Below are 14,113 nucleotides of genomic sequence, written 5' to 3' on the forward strand. Positions count from 1 at the left end.
CGCACGGTTCAGCCGCCCTGCAGGCAACTGGGCGTTTGTTCTCCTCAGAGGGTACAATAGAGGCTCTTTGGCCACAAGGGGGCAGCCAGTACATGTCAGGGAGGGCCTGTGTCCCACAAGGAAATGAAAAGGATGATGTGATGTCATGCATAGCTTGACCTGGGGGATGGTTACCTGAGTTATTACATGTTGCAAAATGTATCGCTCTGTGTGGAAAAGAACGGAATGGGGAGACTTGCACCACCTGACCTTAAGAGTTACTATCACCGCCCCCCCCACCCCGCAACACAGACCAGCAGTGTGCAAGTGGCATCAGGGTACATAACTAGAAAATGGACTGAGTTCAGAGACTTGAAACCGACCCGTATCTCAATTAGTGAATGAGTTTTCAAGAAAAGCAGTTCAATGGGGAAAGGAAATAGGTTCCATATTGGGAGGGGGGCAGCTGTATTTCTATCTCACACTACACACAAAAGTCAATCTGAAGTGCATCATAGACCAAGACATAAAAGTTAAAGGTATAAGGCATTTTGAGGATACTTCGTGATTTGGTGGTAGGCAAAGAGTTACTAACCAGGACCCAAAGAATGTATATAACAAAGACAAATGATAAATTAGAGTTCATCAACGTTAGCCGTATCTTCTCATCCAAGGAGGCCACTAAAAGGGAAAAGCAAGCTAGAGACAGGGAGAAAAATATTCACAACACATAGCTGACAACACTCACCGCCTGTCATTATAATGTATAATGAGCTCCTCCAACCCAGTAACAAGTTTTTCAAATATCAAAAAACCCACTTTTTTTCAGATGGGTTAAAAAATATGAACAGATACTTCAGAAAAGAAGATATACACATGGCCAAAAAAGCATACAAGGAGTGCTCAATATTTTTAGCAGTCAGAGAAATGGACATTAAAACCACATTGAGATACCACTACTCTTAGTAGCGTGGCTAAAATTATAAGGAGAGGAAACACCAACAAACTTGGCAAAGATGTGGAATAACCACAACTGTCGTATTGTTTGTGGTAACATTAAATGGTACAACTGCTTTGGAAAAGGCTTTGGTTTTTATGAAGTGGAGCATATACTACTCTTTGGTACCAGCTATTCTTCACCGAGAGAAATGAAAACCTACGTCCACAAAATCTCTTGTGGAAACACTGTTCAAAGCATCTTTATTCACAATAGCCAATACTGGATACAGCTCAAATGCTCATTATCGAGTGAATGGTAAACAGACTGTGCTATGTTACTGCCATGGAATACAACTCAGCAATCAAAGAGGAAAGACATCTGCTTTACTCAACAATGGATAAAGGCAGAGACGTTGTGCAAAGAGGAAGAGGTGTTCAGGCAAGAGTGTGTGCACTACGATCCCATTTCCATGACATTCTAGAAGAGGCAAAGGTAAAGTGAAAGGAGTCTGGACAGTGATTGTTAACAAATAAGACAGAGGACAATGGCAATGATTTTAATGATTCTGTGTGACTGACTGAGTAGTCACTAAGTCCAGGCACGTGGGACAACAGTATGATGTGGAGTTCCCTTGTTGGTCCAATCTGGTAGATGAAAAGGTCAAGGCACCGTCAAAGTTCACAAATAGCAGAAGTTAAACCACTGGTGATCACCGAAACAGTAATTAGTGAAGGTTTACCGTTCAGGAACTGGGAGCACTCCAACGGAATATGGAAGGAGGCTCAGAGGTGGTACACTGTTAGAAAGCAACTTATATCGTGAGGAGACGGTGTCTGTTTTGTCCTTCGCAGTGATCGATTATAACATTAGAGATTTCCTCATGATAGGGAATTGGTTAAAAGTGGTTACCTCCCATCAATTTTGGCGAACAGTTTTAGGCTTTATTTATGATTTTCAGAGGCGTAATCAAGAAGCGGCCCAAGGTAAGTTTCACTTGTATTGCAAAATAAGCTAAATGAGCTCTTCCTTGTATGACTAAACGGGTTTGTCTGCTCAGGGAATTTTCAAGTGTGATCTCCACTTGTGTTTGATTTTTAACAATTCCCCGCTTTTGGTCATGCTCTCAGTCTAACGGTAGTCTCGGGTACCAGCATTGATGTAGTCAGGCAGAAGAATCACACATATTCGCTGTCTCCACTAGCTGGGTCGTCAGGGCGGAGGGTGCTGTAGTCACCGTTATCATCAGTTCTGCGGTGACTTTTAAGGTCTTCCAGTTGTCCACTCCTGATGGATACCATTTATCCTGTGAGTGGCTGCCGATAGGCATTTAAAATCCTTGAGAGTACAGAAAGGCACTAGAGAGCTTAATTCGGTGACTCTAAAGGGAACAATAGCCAAGGACTGAAAAAGTCCTCGGAGCAGAGGTTCCCAGGAGCCAAGATTAAACCAGCAAAACAGGTCCAGGGAGGGGGAGTCGCCTATCTGATAAAAATTTTTATCTGGTCTTTAAGATTCTGCAGATTTTGAGTAACACAGAAACAACATTTTTCACCAGTTACAGCACAGGAGGCTCCTTGCCGGGCTTCCCTGTTTTGGAGCAGGACCGAAGAGAAACCGCTGCCCTGGGTTTCCTTCTGTTCAGACACGAGGTGAGTGCCCTGTGTGGGGTTTCCTTCCCTTCTCCTGACCTCCTGCCGCCAGGTGGCCTGGGGAAAGCAGTGCTCTCCGGCCCCCAGGCCGGTGCAAGTTTCAAGACAAAGTAAAAGGGGAGCCGCCGTGCCACGTGAGACAGAGAAGGGTGCCGTGACTCGGATTCGAACCGAGGTTGCTGCGGCCACAACGCAGAGTACTAACCACTATACGATCACGGCGCGCCACGAACCCCGCGGCGGCAAGAGTTCTTGCTCTTACGATGTTGACGTAAAATCATTCCAATTACTGCGCTGTGCCTGGACAACTGCAGGTATTCATATTTTTCTCTCATCCCCGCCCTCCGTTTTCCACTCCCTTCCTCTCAATTCTGGTACATGATGATCAAACCAAACCAAACCAAAACCCATTTCTCATCTCCCCTAATCCGGCACGTGCCTCTGCACAGGCCTCCTGGGAAGTCAAGTTGTCGTCGTGCCCACCCCGCCGGCTTCTTTCCCGCCTCTTCGCGTTTGCCCCTTTGGGCCAAACCTTCCCAGCCCCTGCTTCCGGCTCGCGTCCCACCGACCGCGGCCGAGCGGAGCGAACGGGCAGCCGTCACGGAGCCAAACCCGGCGTTCAGCTTCCCTCGGGGCCCCCTCGGCTCAGGCCCGGGGGCGTCTCCGGGGCGCTGGCATCTGCGGCGGGGACGCTCGGCTGCCCTTCTGCCTTCGGAATCGCCCGACGCACGGCTTTTCCACGGAACGAACGCGCTGCGTCGACTCCACGTCTGCGGTTGTCCGAGGCTTTGGAGCCGTCGCCGCTGTCCTCCGAGAAGCGAGTGTCTCCGCCTGGCGCGGAAGCGGTGTTTCAGCACCACGGGGATGAGAGGGCAGCGGCGCTCGTGTGTCTCTGTGGCGCAATCGGTTAGCGCGTTCGGCTGTTAACCGAAAGGTTGGTGGTTCGAGCCCACCCAGGGACGCCTTTCTCCCCCCTCTTTTACAAAGTAAAGGCTTCGCGGTTCTTTCTGCTCTGCACACCCTCTCCCGTGAAGGCCGAAAAAGGCTCCTCCACTACTACCCTCCTGCCCCCCGTGTCGTGTTCACAACACGAGGACGTAAGGTGCGATCGGAAGAGGCCGCCTGGAAATCCTCGAAAGAGTACGGCTGTCATCCTTACTTTCTGAATTCCTTTTCACGATGGACTTTCTTCCATCCGTTGTTTGCACGTAGTAGTATTTATTTAACCCTTTCCATATACTTTTGAAATTAAGTTGGTTCTACGATTTCACGCTTACAAATAATGCTGCAGTCATCCTTCTTGTACAGGTATCTTTGGCCCCTTGTACAAGGTCTTTTTAGAGGGAAGAGTCCTGGAGAAGCAGTTGCTCGATCACATAGTGCTTACATGGTTCGTATATGGTTCCAGTTTCGCTCCTTTGCTGGCTTATTAGGTATCACTCTTTCTTTTCTTATTTAAGCGACTGCTTGAGGCTTTATAACAGACTTCTGTAACTTACCACAGTCTGCCTTCAAGCGATGCCACACCTCTTCGCATTCCTTCCCTGCCGGCCGTTATGCTATTGTCATCATGCATCTTACTTTGCATGTGTCCTAAACCCCACAATCCACCGTTATTCCTTTAGAAAAATCGGTCCCATGTTTCTAAAGAGACTTAAATAATAAGAAAAATCTTAGGTATTTTCCCAGGCAGATACCTTTTCTGTTGTCCTTCGCCCCTTTGTGTACCTCCAGAATTCCATCTGGTGTCAGTGGACTCCTTTAACATTCCTTATAGTGTGGGTCGGCGGGTGACGAATTCTTTCAGCATTTGTATGTCCGTAGATGTCATTATTCACTTTCATTTTTGAAAGACATTTCTTGGGGAGGAGGCATAGGATTCCACGTTCTTTAAAGATGTTGCTCCACTGTCTTCTCACTGCTTCTGATGAGAAATCCGACATAATCTTTATTTTTGTTTTGTGTATGTACTGTGTCTTTTCCCTCACTGCTTTGGAGATACTGTTCTATTTCAATGGAGTAATGCGCAGTTTAATCACGATGTGGCTAAGTGTGGTTTGCTTCGTGTTTCTTGTACTCATACTGTTCATTTGGCTCTTTGGAAATTTTTCTGTCAGTGTTTCTGCAAAAATTGTTCCTTCTCTTCTGATCTTTTCAGGGACTCCAAATTACTCATATATTGGGCCTTTTAAACATACCTCATCACTCAGTGATGCTATGTTCATTAAAATGCTTTTTGGCTGTAGTTTCATTTTGGATACTGTCAGTCGTTCATGGCTTTGCGTTCCCTGATCCTTTTTTTCTTTCTTTCTTTTTTTTAAATTCCCCCTGCAATGTCTAACCTACTATTAACTCCATCTGGTGAATTACATAATATGAGATGTTATCATTTCCATGTCTAAAGTTTGATTCTGGCCATTTGTATGTGTTCTACATTTCTACTTAACTCTTGGGACATATGCAACACCGTCATAATAACTGTCTTAAAGTCCTCTCTGCTAATTTTAACATGTCAGTTGTGGTTCAGTTTTGATTGATTAGTCTCCTCCTTACACCTCATGTTTTCCTGCCTCGTTGTATGCCTGGCATTCTTTGATTGGATGCCAGACATTGTCAAAGTTTCCCTTCTTGGGCACTGGCTATTTTGGTATTCCTCTAAATCTTCTTGAGTTTTCTTCTGGGGTACAGTTAAGCAACTTGTAAACAATTGGATCCCTTTGGATCTTGCTTTCATGGTTTTTGGGGTCCGTTTTACACTTCTTCAGGTGACATGATGGCTGCGTTCACCACCATCCCCTAAAGATTCCCACAACTCCTCCTAACCTGTGAAACTTTGACCACTCTGCAGTCTATAAAAATATGTGGCAGCATTATACCAAGTTGGACAGTGTTTTGTTTTTCCTGTCTTAATTAGATATTCTCCAGGCAAAGATTATACATTAATTAACTCAATTTAATATCAGCCAGAGAACTTAAAGAGAACAATAGATCTTAAAATGGCAACTCGAACCGAATCCTAATAGAGAAATGCATGTTAGAATCATATATCGGGTGACGCCTAAAACAGTTTACCCCCAAATTGTAACTGACATAATTAAGTCGCTATGATTTTACATAATTCTGAGACGTAATCTTTTTTTTTTTTTTTTAAAACATCTTTATTGAAGTATAATTGCTTTACAATGGTGTGCTAGCTTCTGCTTTACAACAAAGTGAATCAGTTACACATATACATATGTTGCCATATCTCTTCCCTCTTGCATCTCCCTCCGTAATCTTTATTTAAAAGATATTCTAGGGCACATGTATTTTACTGGAACACATAATTTTAAATTTTATGAACTTCAATAGCTATTGGAATTAAAGTTTGCTTATTGGCTCAGTAAAACCAGAAGAGGAAATTTAGGCCGTTCAGTGTCATGAGCATTTTGAAGAGAAAATAAATCCAAGACGTGTACACGCTAGAATACTGTGCCAGCAATACTTTCCACATCATTAGAAAATCCGGAAGAAAACATAAAGTAGTGTTTAGACAGAAGTTCTTAAACTCTTGTGCTGCATACAAAATTGTCTGGTTATCAGGAGAGTCGGCTTTCAGGCAGCAACGGAACTCGGGCCACGTATCTTGGGGATGGAAAATGCAGCTGCGCAGGTCCCTACACCTCACTCCCCTCGCCCCCTTTTCATGTTTTAAATGGGAATGTAAATTTTAGGAAAAGGCCAGCGCAGTCAAGTCTGTTTCCGCCCGGTTTCGAACCGGAGACCTTTCGCGTGTTAGGCGAACGTGATAACCACTACACTACGGAAACGGTGTTGAAATCCATCAGCTATATCCATGAAAACCATAGGTCCTGCCACCAGTATCCTGGTCACCAACGTTTTAAAGTGAACAATAAACCGGGAAGCACCAGAGACACCTCAAGCGAGAAGATTGTGACTCCTGAGAGGCTCTCGCTTAACTTCGGGATCCCGCATCCAACGCAGTGTCTCCAGTTCCACAACTAAGCACCCGAGGGCAGGAGTCGCCCCTGCTGACTCCCCAGCTCCTGGAATTTCCACTGGTTCTTTAAAATAGATTCTCTACCGTTGGTGAAAAAGACTGATCCTGTCATCTATTTTCTGAACAGTTAAAACATATCACTTTAAGTTCCTACCTGATAACTTCAGTATCTCAATCGTCTGTTGAGTCAACTTCCACGTTTCCTTGCTTCTGTTCCTTTATAGTCCTACAATATTGTGACTGAAGGATGAACCTGCTGTGTGAAAAATGATAGATAGAGTCATGATGTTATCTTTGTGTGAAGACTGTGCACCCTCTCCCCCAGCAGGCAGCAGAGGGGAAGATCGCCTCAATCCAGTCCTTGACTGAGCGGATTTGCAGGGAAGTCTCAGTCCATAGCTAGTTTGCTCTCAGTGCCGGGCTCTAGACGGCTAGGGCTCCCACCTGAGACCTTAAGGTGTTTCCTTGGGTCCTGCCCCTTGCGGAATTCTGAACTTGCATTTTTATCTCCTTCGTACCGTGATACTGGTGGAAATTCCACTCTCTTTCAGCCACACTCTGCTTGTCCTCATAGCGTCATACATGCACATGGCTTAATTTGCAAATGTCTTAAGGGGAAATCCTGAAGCAAGCATCCAGCACACTCTTCAAGCCACTCCAGGATATTGGCTCCTTAAGTCTGAATACGTGGACAGCTCCACATTTCTTTCTTTCTTCTTCTTCTTTTTCTTCTTCTCATCTCCCTTCTCTTCTTCCTGCCCCATCTTCTCCTCCTCCCTTTCCCCCTCCCCTCCCCTCCTTCTCCCCTCCTCCACCCCTCCCCTCTTCCTCACCCTCCTCCACCTCATTCTTTTTGCTCACCAGATTTCTGACACTACTTAGAGTGTTGCTGTTTTCCCTGACCCTCAGCAGCTGCCCTGTCCCCAGCTTCCCAGTCGCTTGTGCCTTGCCAAGAACTGGCAAATGCCCTAAGGGGAAAGGGTAGAGAATCAGTTTCACTCCAATGAGCTTCTTTCGCTCTCTCTCTCTCTCTGTCTCTCTCTCTCTCTCTCTCTGGAGCTGATCCTGTGGGTCCTCGCTGCATAGGTATTTCTCCAACGACCTCAAACAGAATTTCTTTAAGCCAGACTTTATTTGGTTATTTTCAGGGTGAATGCCGGTTTGCTACAAACACTGCACCATAACCGAGAGAGGAAATCTTCTACAACTTCCAGATAAATTATATTTCCCTCCTTTGATTTCTTACAAACAAAACAAACAAACAAAAGCAACCAAAAAGACTGGGTCACTGGTACATACTTGGACTTTTCTTATAATACTTAACTGACTGTATATTGAAAGTTCTTGCTGGAAGCATGTGCAAAATATTGTCTACCGTGAGCGGAACAGTCATCATGCCTGTCCAAGGTCCAAGAAACTGATGAAGTTGGATCCAGTCCCCCACTGCAGTTAGATCACCACTTAGATCAACATCAAAACCAACCACTTTTCCAGATGGTGATCACTAATATGGGGCAGAAGAGATCAGTTAAACCATTAAACACTCATTTATCTGGGGAATGTTGAAAGTCAGCAGTGGTACTGTTAGAAGTGGAAATAATACCAGATTTCTCAGAGCTTCATTGTGTGACCAGCACTGTTCCTCCGGGCTTTACTGTGCAAGAACTTATTAAGTCCACATAACAACCCTAAAAGATAGTGTAGGATATTACCACCCCCTTGTTGTAGAGGAGAACACTGAAAAACTGAGCTACCCTTTTAAGGGTCCCACCCCTGTGACAGTGAGAGCCAGCACTCAGACCCAGGCAGTCTGCCTCCAGCGCCCTTTCCCTTGGCCACCATGCTCAGGGGTAACCGAGAAAACTTCACTAAGATTTGCATCCTCTCCTTCTTGTTCAACCTCCAAGATTTCAAAGAGAAAAAGAAGATTGAAAGGAAGGCCTACAAAACACTCAGAACCAATTAATGCAATGAAGAAGAGAGAGACTAAACAGAACCATTTAGTCTTCCCAAGAAACAGACTCTATGGCTCTGGGGAGGATGCAATCACATCTCCAACCAGATGTCTTTATGGGCCTTGATTTTCCTGATCTGAACTAGGGAGTTCCCAGAAAAAGGTGATAGTGCCTTCTGTGTTCAAGTTGTAGAGGGAACAGCTAAGCATTCCTGCCTTCTTGACTTCAGGTGAGAGGAAGCGCTCCTCGAGGGAAAAGAGGTAGGGAGGACATCCCATAGAAATCAGACAAAAGCATGCTTTTCTAAGTTCATTAATGAACAGATCACTTTCATATTTAGCCATATCCATGTATCTTTATCATTGATTACCTGATATTTTTCATGCTTTGATTCACCTTTTTACTTGGAAAATTTATTTTTAAAATTAATTACCTCTCACTACCACAACTGAAATACCACTATGAATTTCCACAAGCAGGATGTAATTCTAAAATTAAATAAAAAGAAAACAGGTGTTATCATCGTTAATAGCAGAGGTAATAAGCAGAGCTTGTGAGTTAGCACAAACATTCCCTGGAGGTCTGGGCAGGGGCAGCTTTTAGAGCAATCTAGAGTAGCACTGGGGCTGGAACGACCAATGTGAGAAAACCCTGGTTGTGCCTGGTTTACCACTGCCCTATAGTAGCCCTTAGGCTGTGGAATGCTTCTTCTTTTCCAGCCAAGGGCACCACTAAAGTCGTCCTCTCAATCAAAGTTCAGAGACCACATCGAGGTCAGTATAGACCCAGGAGCTACTGGTACGAGGGATGAACGAAATGGACTAGAATGAATCGAATGTTGAGTGAGAAGTCAGGACCTTGAAATTTAAAAATCTTATGTGTACTGACTTGCTAGATGAATGACCTAGATCTGCATTATCTAATACAGTGGCCACTAGACACACGTGGCAAGTGAGTGCTTGAAATGCAGCTAGTGTGGAGATGTTGAATATTTATATTTTTACCTCATAATATGTAATTAATTTAAATTTAAATACTCTCATGTGGCTATTGGCTACACTATAGGACAGCACAGGTTAGAGAATAACCATTATACCATAAAATCATCTGCTTTATTTCCCTGTAGCGATAAACAGATTTCATAAGTTCTCACATCTAACAACAATTCTGAATGCCTTTCTCCATCTGCCTAGATACAGTTGAATGTCAATTCAACCGCGGGTACTCCGGGGTGGGGCCGGCTGTGCAGCTGCCTTTGCTTCCTCATCAGATCCCAACATCTTCACCAAGAGAATAAGAGCCTCAGCCAGTCCTGCTCTCTCACAGAGGGGTCTCAGCTGCTTGGCTAGTCACACAGCTCTACTCAGGTGGTAGAGCTTCCCTCTTTTCCTTCCACATTTGGTTATTATTGCTGCAGCACTGTGCAGGCGCCTATGTTGTATACTGCAGGGATTTCCTTGTTTTGGAAGGCAGCTGGGACGAGAGTAATGCAGTCATGTCAGCAATTGCAGGACAGTGGTCGAACTTTTGTCCCATCCTCAGGACACTGCTTTTGATTCCCCAAAATGGAGATTTACTGAATTTTGCAAAGCTAATTTCTCTATTGCACAGGCAAGACTGAAGAAGTAGTGTTATTCCTGAGTAGTAGTCCATTGCAGAGATATTTTCCAATTTCTTTATCATTCTCCTGATATTGGGCATTTGGGTTGTTTCCAGTTTGGGCTGTTATGAATAAGCTTCTATGAACATTCTTCTTATACGTGTCTTTGTGGGCACATTCCCCCCCCCAGCCCCCCCCCCGCCCCACTTCCATTTCTCTTGGTTGAATTCTTAAGGAAGTAGTTAATGGAACCTAAGAGGCAAGGTGGAATTTTAATTTTATAAGAAAGTGCCTAAATGTTTCCCAAAGTGGTTGTACCGCTTTATAGTTACACCAGCAATGTATGAGACCTCTGATTGTTGACACATATTCTCTCCTTGACCAAACTCTACGTCAGGCTCCTGTGAACTCTCTTCTCAACTAGGTCTTGATTCTCAGACTTCAGAGCTTGTGTTTGCGTTGTCCAATTTTAGCAAGAATCCTGATAAGTCATTTTAAACAACACCCTCCCATGATAGTCTCCTCCTCCTCCTCCACCACCATACCCCAGCTGATGCTTTATCACTTTGGCCGGCATTCAGCAAGAATCCCTTAGGTTGGTTTAGCCATAATCTCCCCTTACTCCTGATGTTTCCTCTTAGTAATGTTCCATTCACTAACCCTCACCGTGCTTCTTGGCTATAAATTCCCACTTTGCTTTGTTGTATTCAGCGTTGAGCCTGATCTCTCTCTCTGTCTTACCAGAAAACCGCATTGCAGTAGTCCCCCTCTGACATATAACGCATATTTCAATGAGTTCCACAAACAATGCGTTGAAAGTAAAATGGGCCCGATCTGGGGGTCACACCTACCCGGCTGCCCCTGAGTGTGTGACATTCTCAACAGTATGTGGTCGTTTTGTCTAGTTTCCCCCACACCTAAAACTCCTCAGTTTAAAACCTCTCGGCAGTCGTTTTCTTTGCTAAAACTTTTAAAGTGGTCTTACGCTAAGTAAGTGCATTAAAAAGAAACCTATCTGTTGCATCCTTGGAATCCATCAAAAGACAAAGGAAAGAGGTTCAAGTGCTCCCAGTTCAAGTGCTGCCCGTTTGGGGAGGCGGAGGGGCTGCTTACTCGCTGGCCGCCTGGCCAAGGTTGTCTGCTTTGGCGGCAGCTGCTCACGGGAACTCGACTCACCTTCACCAGCGCCGGGAGGACCGGGTCCCTGCGGACGCCGACTTATCTTCAGGGTGCGTTTAGATGAGGAATTCGCATAGGATTTCTTCTTTTCCCTTAATCTGTTTCCACCTCTCCCTCTGTCTCTTCAAGACCGTTTTTGGATCCTGAGCGGACAGGACTTAAAGGAGAGGCTGCCCTTCTACTACCTGTGTCTTCCTGCCCGGACGTTACTGCCCGCGAGGGAGAACGAGAGGAGCCGGGAGGGCAGCGGGTGCCAGAGAACCAAAACGTCGCCGCGTGCGCCCGCGCGCACCGCGCCCCTGCGTCTCGCGGGCCGCGGGCCAGTTGAACCCACGCCGCCCGAAGCTTCTCCGCGGGCGCCACGCGAGGTGTGGGGCTCCCGACCCGGCGAGAGGGGCCCCGCTGAGGCGGCCCGGCCCTGCCCTCGGCCCTCGAGGACAGGCCCGGAAGAGGCCGACTTGGACTGGCGGAGCCGAGAAAAGTCTCAAGCGCGGCCCGGCCCCACGCTCCCGAGGTTAAAGGTCTCAAACCCCGAAGCCTTGGCGGACCGAGCGTCGCGAGTTGAATCAATCTCCACGCCTTTATCAGGAGAGTCGAGGCCAAAATCAGACCAAGAAAAACATGTGTGGATCAAAGTGCGCAATTAATCAAAGAAAAAAAACGATTTTCTGACAAATTGGAAGTGTGGTGTGAGAGAAAGACCGGCGTGAAAGAGACGTGTGTTTGGTCTGAGCATACGGATCATCAACTAAGGCGGGAAAGCTGCAATTGCCGCAGGTTTTAGGGGAAAGACCCGGAATTTCGTTCAGAGCCCTGGGGCCTTCCTTGAAAGCCTTTTCCACCCAGGCCGTCCCCGTTCCCGCATCTGTCGTCCTTTATGATATTGGAGATCCTGGGTCTCACTCTGGGAGCCTCCCATCCCCCGCCTCCTTTTTTGGAAGACAAAATTCCAAAGGTTTGCACCACTCGAATGTTTGCTTTTCAACTATCAGTCAAGGTCCTGAAGGCATCTGGACCACACTCATCAGAGGAGTAACTGACCAACAGCAGTCCTCTGATGTGCCTGAACTTCTGACTAATGAGTTCATTCAACTCAGTTCTCTGGCAGCTGGGATGGAGGCCCCTAAAGATCCCTCTAGGGAAACTCGCTAGAGGAACGTTATGGAACTTAGGCTTGGGGAATTCTTAGTAGTCAAGTGCCAGAGGTGTCATTGGAGCACCTGACCTTTGTACAGGCACAGTTTTGGATTCCAGACCCCAGGTGGGAATTTGTAGCCTTGAGGAGGAACTGGATCTTCGTTGCAGTTCTGGTCCAGTTGGTTCTTTCCACACCACGCTCCCAAACCACGAGGGCTCTCAGTGTAGTTGGGAGCTGTGCTGTCCCCAAGTCCAGATATGGTGGTTGCAGAACGTGAACTATTGAGAGTGTTATGAGCTCGCACCCAACCTTGAATTTAGAACATCGCTAGTTCAATGGCAGTATCTGCGGTTTCATGTGCAGTACCCAGTTTTGACTCCCGGCCAAGGTATGTGTTTGCCATTCACTCTGCCACAGTTTATTTTCTGCCTCTGCAGAGCATGTGTGGGAATCTTTACTGTGCATGCAAGATTAGAAGAGTCACCCTTTTTACTACCTCTGCTGGACTGTTTATCGCACAGGTAAGTCTGTTTCATGCAGAGATCTAGCAGCCAGGAGCAATGATGCTGTCAACTGAAGAAACTGTGGAGAACCCAGCCTTGATTTTGGAATAAAAGATATTCAAGAGTTTGTCTAAACAGTAGCTTGGCAGCCTTGGGGGCCAGGCTGTGATCCTGGAGGGATTAGTGCTTGGCCTGAGGTGTAACAATCACTCCTCCAGGTTGTATATTCCATGGTGGGAAGTCGGTTCTGGGGTGTTTCTGTAGTGTGGAACATTTGGAAATAATCTCCTTGGCACATTCACCTACACCTCTGGCTGATCTAGACAAAGCATCCTCAGGTCACTGTTTAACCCTGATTTGCAAGCTGGCCCTTGGGCTGGTCACCGGTAGCTTCTCAATGTGCTGTAGGGATGAAGGAAGTGAACCTCCAGGAAGGAGAGTAGCCCTGGGGTGGGACATATCCATCCAAAACTGGCTGAGATGTTAGAGGCCATGGCCTCAAGGGTGCACGGAAGGGCAAGGCTTGAATGTACTAATCTATTTATTGCTGACAGGAAGCTTGAGGACGGTACTGGGCTTTCCAGGTAAGTGGTGTTCAGAGTCTAGATGTATCAGGAGCCTGTGGCTTCCAAGCACACCAGGAGCCTGTGCTCAGCACCCCACCCTCAACAGTGTCATTGGCTCCAGAGAGTCATACACATGTGAGAGAAAAGAAGAGGCTGAACAAAGCCTGGCAGTTTTGTCCCCCAATTTAGACAGATACAGTAACCTGCAAGAAGACAAGGATGGTCAGAGGCAGTGGGAATCCATCTGAATCTGTATAGCACACACTATAAATGCATTTTTAAAGTTATCAGTGAATGTATGTAGGTAGCAGTAATTATGAAGCTATAGGACTGAGGAATTTGTTTCTTTGCCTGTGGCTCCCCCAACCTTCAAAGCCAGCAAAGCCTCACTGAATCCCTCACAAGCTTGGACTCTCTCCAACTCTCTAGTTCTGACCTCTTGACCCAGATTTTAAAGGGTTCCTGTGATTAGATCAGTCCACCTGGATAATCTCCCCATTTTAAGGTCAACTGTTTTACCTCTGCAAAGTACCTTTTGCCATGTAATGTAATATAAGTATGCAAATAGTAGCCATAAAGAAGCTGGAGTGGCTATACTAACACC

At 46.0% G+C, this 14,113-nt stretch overlaps 3 non-coding genes across 3 annotated transcripts; 1 reads left to right on the plus strand and 2 right to left on the minus strand.

Moving 5' to 3' along the window:
- Positions 1–2,718: 2,718 nt before the first annotated feature.
- TRNAH-GUG (transfer RNA histidin (anticodon GUG)) lies at positions 2,719–2,790 on the minus strand. Its single transcript has one exon. It is a non-coding gene; the product is annotated as a tRNA-His (tRNA).
- A 666-nt stretch (positions 2,791–3,456) lies between these two features.
- TRNAN-GUU (transfer RNA asparagine (anticodon GUU)) lies at positions 3,457–3,530 on the plus strand. Its single transcript has one exon. It is a non-coding gene; the product is annotated as a tRNA-Asn (tRNA).
- Positions 3,531–6,304: 2,774 nt separating this feature from the next.
- TRNAV-AAC (transfer RNA valine (anticodon AAC)) lies at positions 6,305–6,377 on the minus strand. The gene has a single exon. It is a non-coding gene; the product is annotated as a tRNA-Val (tRNA).
- Positions 6,378–14,113: the final 7,736 nt, after the last annotated feature.

Source organism: Eubalaena glacialis, chromosome 3 (assembly GCF_028564815.1).
Source record: "Eubalaena glacialis isolate mEubGla1 chromosome 3, mEubGla1.1.hap2.+ XY, whole genome shotgun sequence".
Classification (NCBI taxonomy): domain Eukaryota; kingdom Metazoa; phylum Chordata; class Mammalia; order Artiodactyla; family Balaenidae; genus Eubalaena; species Eubalaena glacialis.